This window comes from Schistocerca gregaria, chromosome 2 (genome assembly GCF_023897955.1).
Source record: "Schistocerca gregaria isolate iqSchGreg1 chromosome 2, iqSchGreg1.2, whole genome shotgun sequence".
Lineage (NCBI taxonomy): Eukaryota > Metazoa > Arthropoda > Insecta > Orthoptera > Acrididae > Schistocerca > Schistocerca gregaria.
In genome coordinates, this window is record NC_064921.1 from 872,798,038 (window position 1) to 872,822,614 (window position 24,577).

Genomic DNA, 24,577 nt, shown 5'->3' on the forward strand with positions numbered 1-24,577 from the left:
TTGACGTGTGTATCAAACATAATAAAAATAAAAACACGGAAACAAATAAGTCTTGAAAAAAGCAATTAAAATCTTATACTCTAAATCTCACGCTGTAGCAGTTTCAGTATATCTTTATTTAACACGATTCTGCTTTTGTGATTACGACAGCACTGGCCTTAATCAAATCATTCAAAAGGTAAGGTGAGTTTGTTATTTTCGAACGTCAAATCAGTGAAAACTTAGGTTGCACTCATCATAAACACGTTAAAAAACTTATCAAAAATTCAGTAGAACATAAAATCGAAGAATATCATTATCACGAACTTAGTTAATTAATTTCTTTGTAAAACATCTAAATGGGACAGTATCGCTAAATCTCGTACTTTCTCCCAATTTTCAGTTCAGTTTTGCAGGGAAGGAGAATCCACACCATCCAGCTCAACATACCTTCTACAGACGCTAGGAAGACAGGTAACAAACTGTAGTTTTGTTAATACATGCTATAGTCGAGATGATGACAAAGCGTCTGATATAAAAAGAATCATTGTAGAAATTATTTCCAACGCCTTTCATAGAATGCATCTTTTCTTGGCAGGTGATATTCTGTGTCTACATGTATAAAAATTACAAATCAGTTTGTGTGATCGTGTTTCAGTATAAAGCTTTAACATTCGAAAACAAATCAACCATAAAATTTGCTCTATCTAATGTTAATAGTTCCGGAATAAATGGCAAACAATCCTAATGACGCGACAGTAAGGATGAAACGTTTTGTATGACCATAAAACGATATTTTTATTTAGTAGAAGCAATATCCGCAGTACCATGGCAGAGGTATTTTCTTTCGAACACACACAGGATAATTTGTCGGAGGGGAAGCCGAGGAGAAATTTTATCACGCAGAACCTACGGCAATTGCGTTATTCTTACAGATGTGTAGTTGTAAGACGAAAAACAAAAAATCGTTTAGAGATGCAGTATTTCTAAACCAAAATGATTACACCAGTCAATAAAAAAAATATATTCGGTGGCTAGCAGGAATACAATTTGCCCCATTTGTCTCTACAACCCCCAACAACCGCTCGTCTAGAAGCAAAGCACAAAATATATCAGGCATATGTAGTTGAAATGACAGGCAACAGCCATCGTGACGGCCTTTCTTGTACTTTTATTGTAACCTTGTTCGTTACAAAGATATGAACGCCAGCACTTGTATTTTGTATTCGGTAATTCATTTCTCTGTTCAAGTCCTGTTCAAAAATGGATCGCAGTATACAATTGATGTCAACCTCTGCATTTTTATTGGTTTACTGTCAACTCTAGAAGGCTGGCGGGTTACGTTACCACAGGAGCCTGCATAACTAGTAGAGCCAAGTTAATTTTGTGTTACGATTTTAATAACGTCATTTAACATGGATGATACGCAGTGATTAAGTTCTTGAGCATGTCTTGAGGAAAGGAAGTCAGTTACCGAAAAAAAATGCTGTCTGAAAAATACGTATTTGCTGTTCACATTTCCGCAATGAACCAATATGTCCCCCCTGGTAGCGAAACAACATTCCCCTGATAGATTTTTTTTCTATTTTGCTTTTGTACAAATGCTATTTTGGGGGTGGTCAAGCTAAATACAATACCTCCTGTATTTCAGACAGGCTGTGATGGATTTTGTGGGTGGAAATTTAATGCGCAGTTTATGGTACACGAGGAAACTAAACCCGTACTGTTACGCAACAGAGATGAAGGCATTCCACGAAAACTCGAGAGATAGGCCACACCTTTCACAAGAGGCAGCAGGGCGCGGTGCCGAAGACGGGAGTCGTGCCGACAGACGAGCAAACGGCGACAACAACATGGGTTTCGAAAAAGACGATGGTGTGAAACCCAGCACGCGCTATTCGTCCACGGGACTCAGAGGGCGATATACACGGGTTCCCAGGTAGATGCCGTGTTTCTTTACCTCCGCAAGGCGTTCGATACAGTTCCCCACGGTCGTTTAATGAACAAAGTGGGAGCATATGGACTATCGGACCAATTGTGTGATTGGATTGAAGAGTTCCTAGATAACAGAACGCAGCATGTCATTCTGAATGGAGAGAAGTCTTCTGAAGTAAGAGTGATTTCAGGTGTGCCGCAGGAGAGTGTCGCAGGACCGTTGCTACTCACAATATACATAAATGATCTTGTGGATGACAACGGAAATTCACTGAGGCGTTTTGCGGATGATGCGGTGGTATATCGAGAGGTTGTAACAACGGAAAATTGTACTGAAATGCAGGAGGATCTACAGCGAATTGACGCATGGTGCAGGGAATGGCAATTGAATCTCAATGTAGACATGTGTAATGTGCTGCGAATACACAGAAAGAAAGATCCCTTATCATTTAGCTACAATATATCACGTCAGCAAGTGGAAGCAGTTAATTCCATAAATTATCTGGGAGTACGCATTAGGAGTGATTTAAAATGGAATGATCATATAAAGTTGACCGTCGGTAAAGCAGATGCCAGACTGAGATTCATTGGAAGAATCCTAAGGTAATGCAAACCGAACAAAAGGAAGTAGATTACAGTACGCTTGTTCGCCCACTGCTTGAATACTACTCAGCAGTGTGGGATCCGTACCAGACAGGGTTGATAGAAGAGATAGAGAAGATCCAACGGAGAGCAGCGTGCTGCGTTACGGGTTCATTTAGTAATCCCGAAAGCGTTACGGAGATGATGGATAAACTCCAGTGGAAGACTCTGCTGGAGAGACGCTCAGTAGCTCGATACGGGCTTTTGTTGAAGTTTCGAGAACATACATTCACCGAGGAGTCGAGCAGTATATTGCTCCCTCCTACGAATATCTCGCGAAGAGACCACGAGGATAAAATCAGAGAGATTAGAGCCCACACAGAAGCATACCGACAATCCTTCTTTCCACGAACAATCCGAGACTGGAATAGAAGGGAGAACCGATAGAGGTACTCAAGGTACTCTCCGCCACACACCGTCACGTGGCTTGCGGAGTATGGATGTAGATGAACGTTACCAGAAACAGCACACTGTCGCAGACAAGACGCCCAACTGCAACACTCCATCAGAAGTCGCCTCTTGTTGTCACTGCGCGACCGACTCGAACCCCAAACTAGAACGGACGAGGCTCCCTCGCAAAAAAGGATCGCCGCTGAAAGAACGGGTTTATTCGCTGCAGCGACTGCAGGATGAGGAAAACTTCACGTTCATTGCTGGAGGGGACTGCGGACGGAGTTGAAAGGAGGTATAACGAGTGATGTTGCAGCACCCTTCATTTAAGTGGCCCACTGTTCGTGATTTATAAGGGGTATTAAATGGAAGTTCAGCATGGCTACACAGACAATCAAGTTGATGTTCAACACATCTTTAAACACAGTAATTGCCTAGTGAGACTTAATGAAAGAAATCTATACACGCCCATAACATTTCTCGACCTATAAAAATCGTTTGACGGTGTAAAATGGTGCAAGACGTCCGACATTCTCAGAAAAATGCGAGTAAGCTACGGGAAAAGACAGGTCATATATGGTTCAAATGGCTCTAAGCACCACGAGACTTACCTTCTGAGGTCATCAGTCCCCTAGAACTTAGAACTACTTAAACCTAACTAACCTAAGGACATCACTCACATCCATGTCCGAGGCAGGATTCGAACCGGCGACCGTTGCGGTCGCGCGGTTCCAGACTGCAGCGCCTAGAACCGCTCGGCCACACCGGCAGGCTTAGAGCAATACTTTTCATGTAATGTCTTAAGTGTCTTGCTTAATTAATGATACTTCCGTTACACTTATTGGTCGTTTCTTTAACGCTTACATCACTACTTGAGTAATTAATTATCTTTCATACAAAATTAACCACTTAATGCCGGACCTCGCGAATCCCCATCATACTAGTGGGATTCTGATAAGTGTAAGGTTAACTATTTTCGAGAGCCTTAGCGGGTAGCTGCAGTTCTGCACGAAACTATCAACGCTCTTCTGATGTGCTGACATAAAAACTTATCTTGACGCAAGAGAGATCTTACATGTCATTCTCCACGGTCGTCGCCACAAAGCAAAACTCTGATGCGTTTGATTCCTTTCACGCTTGGGAATACTCCGCAACTGCTAACTCCACGTTGTGATGTTCGAAAACTCTTCCTGCACCACATCCGTGTTCGTTGTCTCCTCCCATGGGAGGTTAGAGTTAGTGACTCTGAAGGTCAATACATTACTTATGCATCGCGTTTCTGTCAATCTGAATGACACATCGAGCCGTTGTACCATAGTAGTAACTTACGATCTCCTAATGAAGGCGTGCATAGGCTGCACATCGGTTTGTGTTCTCTGCCTGGAAATAATAATGGAGAGGCTGAAAATACCGGCTCTCATCCGTCCGGACAAGAGTGTGTGGACCTTGCAATTCTCCTAAAGGCGTTGGAAGGCATCCAGGAAACAACCACAGGTTTGCGAAAAGCCGCGAGCTCTCCAGACTCAGACAAATTGCACACACAAATTCGAACGTCGCTTCAAAAGCGTGACTGTCGTTGCACGCCAACCAACCGCAGCAGCTGCTGCAAGTCTCACAACCGCATCAAATCCGAGATGCAGCAGTAACCGCTGTACGTGAATTACAGAGACAGAAGAAAAGTGCGATTGCAGTAAATCCACTCGTAGTATGACTCGTAGGATTTGCCCATCACAGTTCTCACCCGCAGGCGCCGTTTAAAGCTAAAGTGGCACAAGCCGCCAAGCTGAGCGAGACGCTACATAGATAAGCTTCATTTGGAACTTCTGAAACCATTGGGAAAAGTGGCAACCGAACGATTGTTGAAGTTGGGTTCTAGAATCTATGATCAGTAGTCATACAAGTAGTATTATACGATGCATACAATTGGTAAAAACGTGTAGAAACCACTGTTGCTATGTGATCGGAGGCTTTCCCGGATTATGTGTTGTTTCCAGGGCTCTCGGGTGTCCAACCGGATGTGATCGTTGAAGTCCCACGATATTTCGGCGAATAACCTTTCCGCCATCATCAGGTGGTTCTGATGGAACCAACTGATGATGGCGGAAAGGTTATTCGCCGAAATATCGTGGTATTTACACGATCGCATCCGGCTGGGCACCCGAGAGCCCTGGGAACATCACTGTTACTGTTTTTAAATATATGTGCGATTATTTTACAGCGTGAATTATATTACTGCACCAGGTTTTTTCTCATAGAGACGAAAAACATTGGTTACAACTGCACCTACCACTTGTCCGTACATACTTGGACTCAAGGAAGCAGCGGACCGCCGGGTGCTGCGTTCTCTTGACACAATGAAGTAACACCGCCTTCCCTCGGCTCACTCGGAATGGGAATCAAGCTGCACGTCAGTCCATTCCAGCGCACATGCACACTGGCTCTTTCAACGGAAACGGCAAAGAAACGGAAAACGGTCTCTAAAACGCCTCGAAAACGGGTGAGGGATTGGCAGTGTCTGCATAAAGTTTAGAAAACTATCCCTGTAATTGCTTAAAAGCCACAACAAATTCTTCAAAATTAGCGTTTTATTTAATGCCAGTGAGCTCAGAAAACTGGATGGTGGGATTTTCTTGCCATAATTTGTCCCTTCCACAATATGATTTTCTTTTTAAATGTGTCCCCCTCAAATCGGAAATAAGCTGTTTTTCACCTTGCAGTGGCTTACCGTGTGCAGTATACAGTCACGTCCACATAAAATACAAGATCTGCAGACAATTCTGCGGGTTCTAATTTTCGTTCCTACTTTCCTTTTACTTCGCCAATTCATGAATAGCGGGTTTTTAATCGACAAATCGTTCCAGGTACATCCCTTCACTTATACAACATAATTTGATAATTTACATTAATATACAGTCTGGACAGAAAGTCTGGAAAACTTGTAAAAGTGTTGCGGTGTAGGATGTACTTACTTATTTTTTTTTTATTTGTTTATTTCATAAGTGAAGAAGACCTGCTGCCTGTTATTATACAGCAGGTCATATTTTCTGATTTACATGTTATACCTGTATAATACAAAATATATATATATATATATATATATATATATATATATATATATATATATATATAATTTTGTTTAAACTTGGTGCTAACCTAGATAATGATAGGTTGTGCTGAGATGTTATCATTAAGAAAATAATTCGATACGTAACGCCGTTTCCGAGTTAATTGGTATTTAAGTTAGCCGATCAGGCCGTTGCTCGCCGATTGAAACGACCAGCCAGATACATTTAGTGTGACTATTCTCACAGCGTAGAAATGGCTCTGAGCACTCTGGGACTTAACAGCTGAGGTCATCAGTCCACTAAACTTAGAACAACTAAAACCTAACGACATCACACACATCCATGCCCGAGGCAGGATTCGGACCTGCTAGCGTAGCAGCAGTGCCGTTCCGGACTGAAGCGCCTAGAACCACTCGGTCGCCGCGGCCGGCTCTCACAGCGTAGACGATCGTTGCTCAGCTTTTGGCTCGGCTTCGATCCTTACTACCGTCCCATGTCCAATTTTTGTATCGCTCTCTTGTGCGATTTAAGGCAAACGGACACTGGACTTGTGAGCTTACTTTCATGGGCAAATAGCGAATGGTAAACAGCGCTGATATCATGATTCTGCCAAACTAAAGAACCTAGTTTGTAATTAAATAAACAACAATACAGTCAAATTGCGGTGTGTTCGTTTAAAAACTTTGTCGCCTGTTCGTGGTTTCACCGTCCTGCAGTCAGTTTCCCTAATGTTTACGACAGTAGCAATCTAACAGCCATCCAGCTTCGGCGTTTCCAAGGTGCGCGATCCATGCTTGTGTGTGGTATTATTTTGCTTTCTCATATTTTCGATGTAACTGAGCAACTGTCACACTATCAATATGTTTTGTCAGAGATATAGTATTTTATTGAATGTAAAATTTACGGATATCCTTTTTTCTGCATAATCTATCCGTTAACGATTTTGGCAAAGCTGTCAATATATTTTTATTTCGAAATTCAGTTTTTACGTTTTAAAATATTGTTTGATTTCTTTTAGGATATGTATAAATGTTTATCTATTCCAGAATATTCATACAGTCTCCATTTTCTGTTCTGTGAGGAACTGAGATTACTATCTATGTCTACTGCAGAATGTCGTTTTCCTCTTGATCGCCTGCTACACAGAATAATCAAAAGTGTAAATTAAAATTATTATTTGTACTTGTGTCAAAGTTGCGGAGAAAAAATCCTTTATTTGTGTTGACATGTTTTGGACATAACGTCCATTACCAAATCGTCACCTTCATGGTACGAGCGCATATACAAACGGCCATAATCAGCACAGCACTAGGACAATTTTTCCTGGTGCTCTTTTGGCAAGAAGCAGTAATAATACCGGGTGATCAAAAAGTCAGTATAAATTTGAAAACTGAATAAATCACGGAATAACGTAGATAGAGAGGTACAAATTGATACACATGCTGGGAATGACTTAACGTTTAATTAGAACCAAAAAAATACAAAAGTTCAAAAAATGTCCGACAGATCGCGTTTCGTATGATCAGAATAGCAATAATTAGCATAACAAAGTAAGGCAAAGCAAAGATGACTTTATTTACAGGAAATGCTCAATATGTCCACAATCATTCCTCAACAATAGCTGTAGTCAAGGAATAATGTTGTGAACAGCACTGTAAAGCATGTCCAGAGTTATGGTGAGGCATTGGCGTCGGATGTTGTCTTTCAGCATCCCTAGAGATGTCGGTCAATCACGATACACTTGCGACTTCAGGTAACCCCAAAGCCAATAATCGCACGGACTGAGGTCTGGGGACCCGGGAGGCCAAGCATGTCGAAAGTGGCGGCTGAGCACACGACCATCACCAAACGACGAGCGCAAGAGATCTTTCACGTGTCTAGCAACATGGGGTGGAACGCCATCCTGCATAAACATCGTACGTTCCAGCAGGTGTTTATGAGCCAGGCTGGAGATGATGAGATTCTGTAACACATCTGCGTATCTCTCACCCGCCACGGTAGCACTTTTGCTGTCCAGCGCAATCTGTCGGACATTTTGTGAACTTTGTTTTTTTTTTTTTTTTGTTCTAATAAAACCCCATGTCATTCCAAGCATGTGTGTAAATTTTTACCTCTCTATTTACATTATTCCGTGGTTTATTAAGTTTTCAAATTTATACTGACTTTTTGATCACTCGGTACATTGTAGATGAGTGTACGTATTTTTTTGCCGATCTTGGTTATTTGCAAATGGATTGGTTGTATCATGTGCAAGTACTTGCGATGAAGGAAATGGATTGATCATGGGCGTCGTGTACTAAATAAGTCACCGCAAGTAAAGAGCTCGCCGCAACTCCCAGAGGATTACAAACGGTTTTAATCAGATCTGCTGACCCATTTTTCTTGTATCATGCTGGAGGTTCACAAAAAGTGTAGATGTTTGATTGGATCTGTTATTGGTCAACGGGTTGGGTACATTACAAAACAATTTTTACTAATGGCTGTAGGTGTTCTACCTCATATTGGCGTGTGAATCTGGCGCAGCAAAGTGTGTGTGTGTGTGTGTGTGTGTGTGTGTGTGTGTGTGTGTGTGTGTGTGTTCAGGCAGGAGGGTCGCCGCACAAAGCTGCCATTGTGCGTGTCGGAAGCGTCTCCAGATACGGCTGGCCCACTGCTTCCTGCGAGATGCCTTCTGCACACCTGGAGGACTACACGGCGTGAACCTTAAAGCCCCGGGAAACACGCACACCAAGCGCTAAACTTACTGTGCTCACGGCTTTGCTACTTCCACAAATATGGCGAACGTGCAACTACGCAAATCTGTCCTACTATAATCGTTTCCGGAAGCATAATACACAACTGGCCATTAAAATTGCTACACCACGAAGATGATGTGCTACAGACGCAAAATTTAACCGACAGGAAGAAGTTGCTGTGATGTGCAAATGATTAGCTTTTCAGACCATTCACACAAGGTTGGTACCTACAACGTGATGACATGAGGAACGTTTCCAACCGGTTTATCATACACAAACAGCAGTTGACCGGCGTTGCCTGGAGAACAGTTGTTGTGATGCCTCGTGTAAGGAGGAGAAATGCGTACCATCACGTTTCCGACTTTGATAAAGGCCGGATTGTAGCCTATCGCGATTGCGTTTATCGTATCACGTTGGTCGACATCCAATGACTGTTAGTAGAATATGGAATCGATGGGTTCAGGAGGGTAATACGGAACGCAGCGCCGTGCTGGATCCCAACGGCCTCGTATCACTAGCAGTCGAGATGACAGGCATCTTATCGGCATGGCTGTAACGGATCGTGCAGCCACGTCTCGATTCCTGAGATGGGGACGTTTGCAAGACAACAACCAGCTGCACGAACATTTCGACGAAGTTTGCAGCAGCATGGACTATCAGCTCGGAGACCATGACTGCCGTTACGCTGCATCACAGACAAGAGCGCCTGCGATGGTGTACTGAACGACGAACCTGGGTGCGCGAATGGCAAAACGTCATTTTTTCGGATAATTCCAGGTTCTGTTTACAGCATCATGATGGTCGCATCCGTGTTCGGCGACACCGCGGTGAACGCACTTGGAAACGTCCATTCGCCATCGCCATACTAGCGTATCAACCGGCGTGATGGTATGGGGTGCCATTGGTTACACGTCTCGGTCACCTCTTGTCAGCACTGACGGCACTTTGAACAGTGGACATTACATTTCACATGTGTTACGACCTGTGGCTCTACCTTTCATTCGATCCCTGCGAAACCCTACATTTCAGCAGGATAATGCACGACCGCATGTTGCAGGTCCTGTACGGGCCTTTCTGGATACAGAAAATGCTCGACTGCTGCCCTGGCCTTCACGTTCTCCACATCTCTCACCAATTGAAAACATCTGGTCAATGGTGGCTTCGCAACTGACTCATCACAATACGCCAGTCACTACTCTTGATGAGCTGCGGTATCGTGTTGAAGCTGCATGGGCAGCTTACCTGTAGACGCCATCCAAGCTCTGACTCAATGCCCATGCGTATCAAGGCCGTTATTAAGGCCAGAGGTGGTTGTTCTGGGAACTGATTTCTCAGGACCTATGCACCCAAATTGCATGAAAATGTAATAACATGTCAGTTCTAGTATAATATATTTGTCCAATGAATACCCGTTTATTATCTGCATTTCTCCTTGGTGTAGCAATTTTAATTGCCAGTAGTGTATAACGTGAATAGGTAAACAGATTGTTCTTTTGACGTACAATGTAGTGACACTTTAAGGCTGTCATTGTTTTGTATTAGTTTACAATTGGTAGCTTACCACCTTCCTCTTACAACCTCCGTTTATATCAGATGATGTTCTTTGAGAGAAACATCCGCCTCCTGTTCAATTAGGAATTTATACAAACAGAATTATTTGCCCCCGCTCTCAGAGAAAGGGGCTGAAACAAAGGTAAGGTGAAGTCAGCGGCTAGGCCGATAGAACCATAGTATCTGGAGTATTTGAATATTCTTTAACATTCGTTAGGAATGAATGCCAGCGGCATCTAAATGCATTGGAGAGCCATCCTGATTTGTGACCTCTTAACCGCTGGCCATAGCTATTACAGAGCGCGTTCACGAGTCACTGGTTTGCGTTCCGTACGTATTTAGTAGAGCTGAAGTGACGTGACATGCTGGCCCCATCGCGAGTGTCTAGGATTCGCTTCTGGTGGGGTCGTAGTTTGTTACTGACCAATCCTCCCTGCAAATAGTATTACTTCCCATCACCCACACTTTTAGTGTGACACAGTTGGTTCAAATGGCTCTGAGCACTATGGGACTTAACTTCTAAGGTCATCAGTCCCTTAGAACTACTTAAACCTAACTAACCTAAGGACATCACACATATCCACTCCGGAGGCAGGATTCGAACCTGCGACCGTATCGGTCGCGCTGTTCCAGACTGTAGCGTCTAGAACCGCTCGGCCACTTCGGCCGGCTGTGACACAGTATCATTGACTTTTAGTAGTAGTAGTAGTAGTAGTAGTAGTAATAACAAAGACCTTTAGATCAGTATTTAGATCACTATCGCGTAATTTCCAGGTAATTGCAATTCCTTAAATGTAAATCTGAAGTTGGACAGGGGAAGACAGGAAAGCAACGGGAAGGGAATCACTGCTGTTAGCTGCATTGCGGCATTACGTGAAATCCGCGACGACGAGTGAAAGTGTGTACCGGACCGGGATTCGAACCCGGGATTTCCTGCTTACCAGGCAGGTGCGGAAACCACTGCGCCATCCGGGACACAGTGTTATCGCAGCGGCACAGACTATCTCGTCTCGCCTCACAGCCGATCCAGACTTGCATCTAGTGCCACCTATCCTCAGCCCCTGTCCATATTCGCTCTTCCGAGATTCCCGCAGGAGGTCGGATGCATTTGTGCATCCATACTAAAGAAGGTGGTTTCATTGCCCAGCTAGGCCTATCAGGTTATATGAATGTATCGTGATTGTTCTTTCGGACATATAATCACAATTCCTCTTCCTCTTCTTCTTCGTATTAACCCCGCCTAGTATGCAGCGCGCTCTCACTCTCACACACATTATATATACTCCTGGAAATTGAAATAAGAACACCGTGAATTCATTGTCCCAGGAAGGGGAAACTTTATTGACACATTCCTGGGGTCAGATACATCACATGATCACACTGACAGAACCACAGGCACATAGACACAGGCAACAGAGCATGCACAATGTCGGCACTAGTACAGCGTATATACACCTTTCACAGCAATGCAGGCTGCTATTCTCCCTTGGAGACGATCGTAGAGATGCTGGATGTAGTCCTGTGGAACGGCTTGCCATGCCATTTCCACCTGGCGCCACAGTTGGACCAGCGTTCGTGCTGGACGTGCAGACCGCGTGAGACGACGCTTCATCCAGTCCCAAACATGCTCAATGGGGGACAGTTCCGGAGATCTTGCTGGCCAGGGTAGTTGACTTACACCTTCTAGAGGACGTTGGGTGGCACGGGATACATGCGGACGTGCATTGTCCTGTTGGAACGGCAAGTTCCCTTGCCGGTCTAGGAATGGTAGAACGATGGGTTCGATGACGGCTTGGATGTACCGTGCACTATTCAGTGTCCCCTCGACGATCACCAGAGGTGTACGGCCAGTGTAGGAGATCGCTCCCCACACCATGATGCCGGGTGTTGACCCTGTGTGCCTCGGTCGTATGCAGTCCTGACTGTGGCGCTCACCTGCACGGCGCCAAACACGCATACGACCATCATTGGCACCAAGGCAGAAGCGACTCTCATCGCTGAAGACGACACGTCTCCATTCGTCCCTCCATTCACGCCTGTCGCGACACCACTGGAGGCGGGCTGCACGATGTTGGGGCGCGAGCGGAAGGCGGCCTAACGGTGTGCGGGACCGTAGCCCAGCTTCATGGAGACGGTTGCGAATGGTCCTCGCCGATACCCCAGGAGCAACAGTGTCCCTAATTTGCTGGGAAGTGGCGGTGCGGTCCCCTACGGCACTGCGTAGGATCCTACGGTCTTGGCGTGCATCCGTGCGTCGCCGCGGTCGGGTCCCAGGTCGACGGGCACGTGCACCTTCCGCCGACCACTGGCGACAACATCGATGTACTGTGGAGACCTCACGCCCCACGTGTTGAGCAATTCGGCGGTACGTCCACCCGGCCTCCCGCATGCCCACTATACGCCCTCGCTCAAAGTCCGTCAACTGCACATACGGTTCACGTCCACACTGTCGCGGCATGCTACCAGTGTTAAAGACTGCGATGGAGCTCCGTATGGCACGGTAAACTGGCTGACACTGACGGCGGCGGTGCACAAATGCTGCGCAGCTAGCGCCATTCGACGGCCAACACCGCGGTTCCTGGTGTGTCCGCTGTGCCGTGCGTGTGATCATTGCTTGTACAGCCCTCTCGCAGTGTCCGGAGCAAGTATGGTGGGTCTGACACACCGGTGTCAATGTGTTCTTTTTTCCATTTCCAGGAGTGTATATATTCTGCTGCATCCTCTTTCAATAACGTAACACTCGAATTCAAAAATCTTAGCAGTAATGCACGCGCTTTCAAATCGAAACTGGAGAGTTTCCTCATGGGTCACTCCTTCTATTCTGTCGAGGAATTCCTTGAAAAATTAAGCTGAATGCTATGTTACATTGTTGATTGCGTTTACTTAAACTTATGGCTTGACTTTTTATTTTATCTGTTACTACTTTTATGTTGCAATTTCAAATACTGACACGTTCCATGGCCTTGGAAACTTGCTCCTCAATTTGGTCCTACGGAACTAGACGTGTAAGTAAGTAAGTAAATAACAAATGCTCTGTCTGTGTGAGCGCATAAATGAGACGGAACGATGTTTCTTTCAGTCGTTTGGCCTATTTTTGAGGAAGTCTGTCTTCAGTTATTTTCTTAGTGTAGGTTCGTTGCCTTTCTGTCTTTTCTCACTCTTCTGGTTCTGTTTGTATTTTTAGTTGGTAGCGGTGTATGGTCAGTGTCGAATATAGTGGAAAGAATTGGGTGAGGAGAGAGAGAGAGAGAGAGAGAGAGAGAGAGAGAGGAAAGGCGTGCGCGCACTTCTTCGTACGTGCGCTGCCTCCGCGTGCTGCCTTAAAAAACTATACTTAAGTTTTACTATTTTTAGTACTCGCAAGAAATACTATTTAGTATGTTCACCTATTGAAATTGTAACTGTTTACTGCATATTTCCTAATGATATTACTTGGAATCTCGTGAGTATACAGGGTGAGTCACCTAACGTTACCGCTGGATATATTTCGTAAACCACATCAAATACTGACGAACCGATTCCACAGAACGAACGTGAGGAGAGGGGCTAGTGTAATTGTTTAATACACACCATACAAAAATGCACGGAAGTATGTTTTTTTAACACAAACCTACGTTTTTTTTTAAAATGGAACCACGTTAATTTTGTTAGCACATCTAAAGATACAAACAAATACATAATCAGTGCCGTTTGTTGCATTGTGAAATGTTAATTTCATCCGGAGATATTGTAACCTAAAGTTGACGCTTGAAACATTGTCCTCACTTCATTGCAGGGGCCCAAACAGCTGCAACATACATCGCGTTTCTACAGAATGATCTGCCAACGTTGCTCGAAAATGTCCCACTGGAAACGCGTCGACGTATGTGGTATCAGCATGATGGTGCACCTGTACCTTGCGCAATTAACACTAGGCTGACCCTTGACAGGATGTTCGACGGGCGTTTCATAGGACGTGGAGGACGCATAAATTGACTAGCCCGTTCTCCTGATCTTACACCTCTGGACTTCTTTCTGTGGGGTACGTTAAAGGAGAAGGTGATGTGCCTACAACCCCAGAGGATATGAAACAACGTATTGTGGCAGCCTGCGGCGACATTACACCAGTTGTACTGTGGCGTGTACAACATTCATTACGCCATAGATTGCAATTGTGTGCAGCAAATGATGGCCACCACATTGAACATCTATTGGCCTGAGATGTCGGGACACACTCTATTCCACTCCGTAATTGAAAACGGAAACCACGTATGTACGCGTACCTCACCCCTCATGGTAATGTACACGTGCGTCAGTGAAAAAGACCAATAAAAAGGTGTTAGCATGTGGACGTAACGTGCTGTTCCAGACTCTTCTGTACCTAAGGTCCATCACCGTTCCCTTTGGATCCCTACGTAATTCGGTGCTCTCAGATACACACGATCGAACAGCGGAGGAGTGGTACTCAAGAGTCAGCTTTAGGTTACAATATCTCCGGATGTAATTAACATTTTACAATGCAACCAACGGCACTGATTACGTATTTGTTTATATTTTCAGATGTGCTAACAAAACTAACGGGGTTACATTTAAAAAAAACGTAGGTTTGTGTTAAGAAACATACTTCCGTGCATTTTTTTATGGTTTGTATTAACCAATTACACTAGCCCCTCTCCTCACGTTCGGTCTGTGGAATCGATTCGTCAGTATTTGTTGTTGTTTACGAAATATATCCAGCGGTAATGTTAGGTGGTTCTGAGCACTATGTGACTTAACATCTGTGGTCATCAGTCCCCTAGAACTTAGAACTACTTAAACCTAACTAACCTAAGGATGTCACACACATCCATGCCCGAGGCAGGATTCAATCCTGCGACCGTAGCAGTCGCGCGGTTCCGGACTGAGCGCCTAGAACCGCGAGACCACCGCGGGCGGCTAATGTTAGGTGACTCACCCTGTATAAGTAGGCTTGTACTAAGGGAGGAAGAGTTCTAGAGGTTCAGAAGCATTCAGTTCTACACTGTACCTCTGAGGCAATCGACTGGGTATTACTGGATACATACTACTACTTTCTTACTTTATTTTGGTACGCATGTATCGCAGTCACAGGTGTATCGGAATGAAGACCAGAACAACAACAACAACCACATTACAGAATCGCCCAGTACCCTGTGCCGAATCTTATACACACACGAAGCGGACGGGGAGTGACTGAGTACAAGCGTCGGGTAGGGGGCTGCCGTGGCCTGGTAGGCAAGACGCGCCGGCAGCCGCAGACGGGCGGAGGCAGGGCAGGCCTGCAGCAGAGGCCCGTTACGCGGCGCGCCGGGACAGGGCAAGTGGCACACCGCCTGGCCCCGAGCCGAGCCGGGCTGCGCCGAGCTGAGCGCAGCTGAACGGAGGCTCCACTGCTGCTAGTGGCAGGCAGTATCGTGCCTTCTCGAACGACCGCCGCACCACGTGTGGAGAGACTCGGACCGGATCTTGCCCGAGGGTTGTGGTCTACGAGGGTCACCCGGACTGCAAAGGACGTCAACGCATAAGCTCTTATCCCTTGAGCTTTTAGGTTTGTCATTCATTCTGCCTTAACCAAGTGGGTCTACGGTAGTATCACAGACGTCTGGAAGGGTGAGGGTGAGGGTAAGGGTGAGGGGTGAGGGAGAGGGATGGGTGGGGGGAGAGGGGAGTGCAAGAAGGGACACTTGGCCGCTCTTGGAATCTGGGATACGGATGTTATTCATTACATAATGTCCACTGACTTCTGAAAACTATTGTCTGCAATTCTCCACTGTCCAGATCACATTAATGTCACCATTAGTCAACAGCCTGAATAACCACCTTTTGCAGCGAGAACCAAAAATCAAATGGTACAGAGCACTATGGTACGTAACATCTGAGGTCATCAGTCCCCTAAGGACATCACATACATCCATGCCCGAGGCAGGATTCGAACCTGCGACTGTAGCGGTCGCGCGGTTCCGGACTGTAGCGCCTAGAACCGATCGGCAGCAAGAACCGCAGTGAGGTTCAGGAAGGTAGCGCCGCACACTGTATACTTCATCCTCATTTATCCTCAGAGGAGAGCGAACAATTTACAAACTTACCCGTTTCGTTGGCCCGAAAGGCAATGATTATGCCCTTTTCGGCATCGGATAAATAGATAAATCGCTCCGTTCCCGCATTACGACAACGGCTGCAATGCATTCCACATGCCCAAATGCCCAACTCCCCCTCTCTTCCTCCCCCCCCCCCCCCCACCGCCAATCGCTTTATACACGCTACGTTGCTAGTCTGAGTTGCACGTTGTCGTTGATCATATGCAGTCATCACATTAATTTCTTTGTTTTAAGTTCCTATGGGACCAAATTGCTAAGGTCATCGATCCCTAGGCTTACACACTACTTAATCTAAGTTAAACTACAACACACACCCACCCATGCCCGAGGGAGGACTCGAACCTCCGACGGGGGGGGGGGGGGGGGGGGCGCGAACTGTGACGAGATGCCCCAGACCGCGCGGCTACCCCGTGCAGCAGGTCTGTTGCACTTGGTCCGTCAATATAAGGATGATTATGGTGGCTGTGCATGCCGCTGGCGTTGTCACACGAAGTCCTGTATGTGCTCGATTGGAAGTGCGCCTGGTAATTGAGCAGGTCAAGGCAACATGACGCACTGTATAGTATGTTGGGATATAACAGTGGTTTGTGGGAGAGCGTTATCCTGTTGGAAAATACCCCATGGAATGCTGTTCATGAATGGCAGCAGAACAGGTTGACTCTCCCGACTGACGTACACATTTGCAGTCAGGTGCGAGTTCCAGATATCATATGAAATCCCATACCCAGACCATAACTCCAGGTGCAGGTCCAGTGTCTCACGCATGCAGATATGTTGGCTGCTGGTGCTCAGATATCAGCCTCCTAACCAACACACGGCCATCACTAGCAAAGCGGCAGACTCAGCTTTCATCAGAAAACAAAACAGACCTCCATTCCGCCTTCCAGTGAGCTCTCGCTTGACAGCACTGAAGTCGTAAACGGCGGTAGTTTGAGGTCGCGGAAGGCATGCTTCTGAATGTGAATTGTCCTTGAAGCAACCGATTTGTAAAAGTTCGTTGTGTTTCTGTGGTACCTACTGCTGCTCTAATCACTGTTGCAGTCGTGCCAGAGCCATACGCCAAATCCGGAGCCCGGTCTTCTTGCGACCGTACATTCCCGTTACCACCGCTGCCAGCAATCATGTACAGTAGTTACATTCCTGCCAAGTCTTTCTGCATACTGCGGAAGCAACGTCCAGTTTTTCGTAGCCCTATCACGCGTCTTCCTTCAAACTCAGTGAGGATTTGGTAATGGCGTCTTTGTCGCCTTGTAGTCATTCTTGGTTAACGTCAACTCACCACGCCCAATATCAAAGGTAACTGACAACATCGTTACAGCGTGTATTTAAAGTAAACCTGATTTGCATCCTCATAGTGGCACTATTAGCGCCACTGTTATGTGACTGTCACGACATTTGAATAGACATCTTTCAGACATTGAAACACGCCTACCAACTTTCGTTAATGTCGCAGAATACATTTAAATTTCACTAATATACAACAAAATGGATCGAATACTGTAAACAAGTCGAAGAGCCAAGTTAAAGTCAGCCATGTACGCTTCATAAGAGTGCACACTGAATCAAAGTACAGTGGTAGCAAAATGTGATGCATTTTCTTGACAACTGAGCTGGTAACTGACAGACACCTAGAAGTGGCAGCATCTGTGGCAGCAACACGTGTGACGTGCGTAATATTAATTACTGCCCGCAAGATTCTCAACTGAACCAGCCACCCGCGCTGGTTCCCACGGTTGAGGCACTGTAGCTACGGCTGAACAATTTGGCTGGTATAGAGGTGATAAATTACGAACAAAAACTTTCTCGTCAATCGGTCCATTAGTGAAGAGTGTATCAAAATCCCTACATTAATTCCTCAACTTAGTCTGAACACACAGACAGAAACCGCTGCTTTTGAATTTAATTTGCAGCAAGTATAGAATCAGCATCAGCCGAGCGAATAGCGGTGTGAGTTATACGTGTTGGTTTGGGATACACTGCTGGTCTGACATACCACATCCGTGGCGTCGACATGATACTGACCGTATGTTCAGATGTTGCATATGATGTTCTTGAAATGTGCTGTGGCATACGTCGTCACTAATTACTATAGTATAGAAACGATTTACCTGAAAAATTGATGCATAGGTTAAACTGCTGCAGTGCCCGAAAGGAAATCTCGTAAACGTAGCCGGCCGGGGTGGCCGAGCGGTTCTAGGCGCTACAGTCTGGAACCGCTTGACCGCTACGGTCGCAGGTTCGAACCCTGCCTCGGGCATGGCTGTGTATCATGTCCTTAGGTTAGGTTAGTTAGGTTTAAGTAGTTCTAAGTTCTAGGGGACTGATGACCTCAGCAGTTAAGTCCCGTAGTGCTCACTGCCATTTGAACCATTTTAGTAAACGTACAGTCAAATGGCAAAAGTGTTTCGGAGCTATTTGACTTTAATAACAGTTATGAGTACAGTGGTTTCTACCTTTCACGACCAAAGGTGCACATAGCTACAGACGGAGTTATGCGGGCACAAATTTATGTAGTTGTAGCGTGAACTCCAAAACCTTTGTGCTGTTCGGGAAGGTTAAAAATAATATTTTGACTAGCACAGCAAAACATGACCATTCCACTCTTATGACGTCTCACGCTCACATAGGGACTTAGACTCAGTTTAGTTGTCTTACACGCTGCTGTTTGCTCCGACAGATCGATGTGCGAGTAGGTCTGTCAGCGTGCCCTAGTGACCTGTTACCAACAGATGCGTGATTGGTTTACTTTCCGAAGAGCGTAATTGCAGAATGATCAGCCGCAGTACGAGTCTTGAGGTCACCCTTGCAACAGTTGCTCAACAGTCTCATTCTGAGAAGGCAGAACCGGTTATAGCAATGTTAACCTGTTGGTGGGGAAGGGCGTATTCCACACCGACCGTGTTAGCTTGAGATGCATCCTACGCAGCGAGCATTACGCTTTTAGTTTTGTGGGCTTCTTTGTTTACATCGGTTCTTTAACTGGAAATAATTACGTTTATGTAGGCCTATATACTACGTAGGCTACCAGCGTATGAATGTAGTAGTAGTAGTAGTAGTAGTATTCACCCCTCGATTATTTTTACAAGGACATTGGCTTCATCCAAGTATTCCCGTTTCAAGAAGCAGAAAAGAAATTCATACATGCAGACATTTACATAGTCACTGGTCTAGTTCGACAAGAACTGGAGATGTAGTCGACCTTGCCCTCATCGTAACAACCATCCCGGCATTTGACTGAGGTAATTTACGGCAACCGTTTTTCACCAAACCCCTGCTTTGTATTATCTAACAAGAGTACCATCACACCTCTTAATCATGGATTTTGTTGAGTCTTACGTATGTTACAGACTGACTTGTCTTGAGTATCCGGCTAGGCTTCTCATGATACGGCCCCTAATTTCAGAGAAAATCAATGCTGTATTATGCGTTCTGTTCTAGACTTGTAACGTAAGCCATCTTTCGACTAAGCCAAAGTAGCGCAGCAGTAATGTCCACAGCTATCACGCAAACGATACAGGTTCAAATACGGCTTGTGTTTTTTATCGTACAAAATATCATTAAATACACTGAAGAACCAAAGAAACTGGCACATCTGTCTAACATCGTGTAGGGACCACGCGAGCACGCCCAAGTACCACAACACAACGTGGCACGGACTCGTCTAATGTCTGAAGTAGTGCTGGAGTGAACTGACAAAATGAATCCTGCGGGCTGTGCGTAAGTCCTTAAGAGTACGAGGGGGTTGAGATCTCTTCTGAACAGCACGTTGCAAGGCATCGCAGATATTCTCAGTAACGTTCACGTCCGGAGAGTTTGGTGGCCAGCGGAAGAGTTAAAACTCAGAAGTGTGTTCCTGGAGCCACTCTGTAGCAATTCTGGACTTGCGGGGTGTCGGATTGTCCTCCTGGATTTGGCCAAGTCCGTCGGAATGCAAAATGGACACGAAAGGATGTAGGTGATCATACAGGATGCTTACGGATGTATCACCAGCCAGAGTCGCATCTAGACGTAACAGGAATCCCACATTATTCCAACTGCACGCGCCCCACACCATTACAGAGCCTCCACCAGCTTGACATGCTGACATGCAGGGCCCATAGATTCATGGACTGTCTCCGTACCTGTACACGTCCATCTGCCCAATACAATTTGAAACGAGACTCGTCCGACCAGGCAACATGTTTCCAGTCATCAACAGCTCAGTGTCGGTGTTGACAGTCCCAGGCGAGGCATAAAGCTTTGTGTCGTGCAGTCATCACGGGTACACCCCTATCGATGATGTTCCGTTGAATGGTTCGCACGCTGGCATTGTTTGATGGCCCAGATTGAAATCTGCAGCATTTTTGTCACGTTGAACGATTCTCTTCAGTCGTCCTTGAATCCGTTCTTGCAGCATCTTTTTCCAACCACAGCGATGTCCGAGATTAGATTTACCGGATTCCTGATATTCATGGTACACTTGTCAAATGGTCGTAAAGGGGAAAACCCCTACTTCATCGCTACCTCGGAAATTCTGTGTACTATCACACGTGCGCTGGCTATGACACCACGTACAGACTCACTTAAATCTTGATAACCTGTCAGTGTAGCAGCAGTAACCGATCTAACAACTGTGCCAGACGCTTGTTGTCTTATATTGGCGCTGCCGACTGCAGCGCCGTATTTTGCCTTTTTACATATCTCTGTATTTGGATACCCATGCCTAAATCAGTTTCTTTGGCGCTTCATTGTAGATGAAAGACAAGCATGGACCTGTCCCCTACAAGGTATTCCACCGATATGCACTCTACTTCGCCAATCCTGTGATGTTCATTTTCACAGGCAAGTTATAATCCCATCTTGTTGAAGGCTAATTGAGAAACCGCCCCGAAGGAAGATTCCATAAAAACAAGTCCTTCAAATCTCCATCGGTTTAGTACATCTGCTTTCACAAGAATCATTAAATACGCACGTTTCGCTTCGAAGAAAGAACCATGTTTTTGAATTTAAGCTAGCTGGGATTTTCTGGTATCGCTTTTGAAAAATCCGTGTGCCAGAAAGACAGTAGCTTCCATTAAATGTACTTAGTGCTAGGCGCGCAGTCCGGAACCGTGCGACTGCTACGGTCACAGGTTAGAATCCTGCCTCGGGCATGGATGTGTGTGATGTCCTTAGGTTAGTTAGGTTTAAGTAGTTCTAAGTTCTATGGGACTAATGACCACAGCAGTTGAGTCCCATAGTGCTCAGAGCCATTTGGACCATTTGTACTTAGTGCTCTACGAATTTGTGTTTCGGTTACTTCTATGACAAATACCGCCAGAAATTTTGTTCTAACACAGCAAGCATTGTTATGTATTCGGTAACAAACTAAATACACATTTGAAGAAAATTTGGTGTTATAATTGCTTCATTTATGAAATTACTACGGCGAAAATGATTTTGCAGGACATATGCTGATGATCTTCTGTACGACAAAAGCCGGCCGCTCTGGTCTCGCGGTTGTAGGCGCGCAGTCCGGAACCGTGCGACTGCTACTGTCGCAGGTTAGAATCCTGCCTCGGGAATGGATGTGTGTGATGTCCTTACGTTAGTTAGGTTTAAGTAGTTCTAAGTTCTAGGGGACTAATGACCACAGCAGTTGAGTGCCATAGTGCTCAGAGCCATTTGAACCATTTTGTACGACAAAAAAGTGCGCGGGCTGGATTTGAACCAGTGGCATCAGCTGTATAGCCATGAACCTTAGCCGCTGCACTACTTTCACTTGGTCGTAAAATGTCTAACGTTACAGGTGTAGAAAAGAAAGCATAGAACTTCAACATCGATTTTCTCGCAAACTAGGAGACGTCGCATGAAAAAGCCGCTAGGTAGATACTCAGGACAGGTCGCTGTACTACGTTCCTAAAGGTCATCAAAATCCGAAATTAACAGATCTGATGGTTCTTTGTAAGTGCTCTTCATTGTATAGAATTTATTACTGAACAGGTGCTTGGTAACTTTCTTTTTAAATAAGTTTGTTCTGCTAATCTCTGTAGTCATCTCGGAAAATTTGTTGTTTTATTTTATTCATTGGTATAAAATGCTGTTTTGAGTTTTATGTTTACTCTTTTTCTGTGTTCAGTGTAGATTTGGTTCAATGTTTTCTTTTTGTGTAGTAATTGTCAAGGTTTTTTATGTACGTAACTGACTGGTAGATGTACTCATTCTGTGCAGTTGAAGTCCCCAGCATTTTGAACAGGTATCTACGATGAGGTCGATTACAATTTTTGATTATGGTTCTAATGACACTTATATTTTTCAACTTCCCCCACGTTGAAAAAAGATGGTTCAAATGGCTCTGAGCACTATGGGACTTATCATCTGTGGTCATCAGACCCCTAGATCTTAGAACTACTTAAACCTAACTAACCTAAGGACATCACACACATCAATGCCTGAGGCAGGATTCGAACCTGCGACCGTAGCAGTCGCGCGGTTCCGGACTGAGCGCCTAGAACCGCTAGACCACCGCGGCCGGCCCACGTTGAAGACTGTTTGTTGTAACTTTGTTTTATAATAAGCTTGTGTTGGTGCCTGCGAAATTGTATCTGCATTTGGTTTCATACCATAACGCCAAACAATTGTTGTAGTTGCGAGGTTCACATATTTTCTACTATTAACAAAACTATTACATCTCATCTTGGAGCACACAGCATTGATACAGTTCTTTCACTGTATTAATGTGCATGGAGTCTGGTAAGGACTAATTAAGTAAGTAGATAAATAACAAAGAGCAGCTACGTGTATCCTAAGTACCAATACAAACTTTCTGGACTCCACAGACATCACAAATTTAGAAAAGGGTATCGTTACTGCTTACGAACATTTAACACGAGAAATATTTTATAGACAATCCTTTAAGTGAATATCGCTGATTTCAGTTACGCAACTGACGACACTGCCAGACCAGACATCTAAGGACTACATGCAAACACAGCAAAATGAAAGATTTACATTTTGAGAATTTTAGTTTGTTTTTGTGAGTCTGAGGTAACTAATAGTTAGGTGGAATTTCATTGCAAAATATAAAGCTTAGAGATCCTATTACATTAAGCACCCATGTGTAACTATCACTTCGTAATGGCTAAAACAAAGGCTACTCTGGTGCATAAATTCATGAACAATCAGCCACGCCTAAACAGCTAACAAAAAGACTGCTACTTTTCTGTAAACAGGAGCTAAGTAAGGGAACGACCGAGCAAGATACGATTCTTTCAGAAAGGGGAACGAAATCTCTGCCTATTTAACTCTCAACTTGTTTTTGTAAGAAGTGACCTAGACACATCTTTGACTGTAGGTACTATTTTATCTTACTGATACGTACGTTACCCACTGTTGACACTGACTAGAACAGTTTTTGGCGGTTGCGCACTACCAAAACACTTAACGTATCAACGAACAGAATCTCTTTTTCTGCTTACTATTTATCACCTGATAGTGTCCCGTTTCATATTGCCACTCGTCACCTGAAGTCAGTGTTTCTAGGATTTGCTGGCTCTGCACCTGAGAAGTCGCTGACACCAATTTCCGTGGACAACGGCGTGTCGGTGAGAGTGGTCGGCGTGGACCAGTCAGTATTATGACATCGGAAGGAGCGCAGTGGAGCAAGGTATTTGTCAGTTCAGAGCCGGACGATATCTGGTAATTAGCGACACCACCGCGAAGCCTCTACAAGCTATGGTATACACAGTCTCGCTCCCTAACATCAAATACAATATCCGATGACTCAGTGATGACCACCGATCAAATGAGTGCATTTAAAAATATTAAACTACAACCATTACACTGAAAACTTCAGTATACTGATCAATACACGAATTGTTGTTGTTGTTGTGGTCTTCAGTCCTGAGACTGGTTTGATGCAGCTCTCCATGCTACTCTATCCTGTGCAAGCTTCTTCATCTCCCAGTACCTACTGCAACCTACATCCTTCTGAATCTACTTAGTGTAGTCATCTCTTGGCCTCTCTCTACGATTTTTACCCTCTACGCTGCCCTCCAATACGAAATTGGAGATCCCTTGATGCCTCAGAACATGTCCTACCAACCGATCCCTTCTTCTTGTCAAGTTGTGCCACAAACTTCTCTTCTCCCCAATCCGATTCAATACTTCCTCATTAGTTATGTGATTTACCCATCTAATCTTCACCATTCTTCTGTAGCACCACATT

The 24,577-nt window shown here is 45.0% G+C and overlaps 1 protein-coding gene and 1 non-coding gene across 2 annotated transcripts in view; both read right to left on the reverse strand.

Annotated features, from left to right (window-relative positions):
- The window catches only part of LOC126335266 (uncharacterized), a 1,744,002-nt gene that overhangs the window by 1,644,114 nt on the left and 75,311 nt on the right, over window positions 1-24,577 (reverse strand). The window lies entirely within an intron of this gene.
- On the reverse strand, window positions 11,199-11,273 carry Trnat-ggu (transfer RNA threonine (anticodon GGU)). The gene has a single exon. It is a non-coding gene; the product is annotated as a tRNA-Thr (tRNA).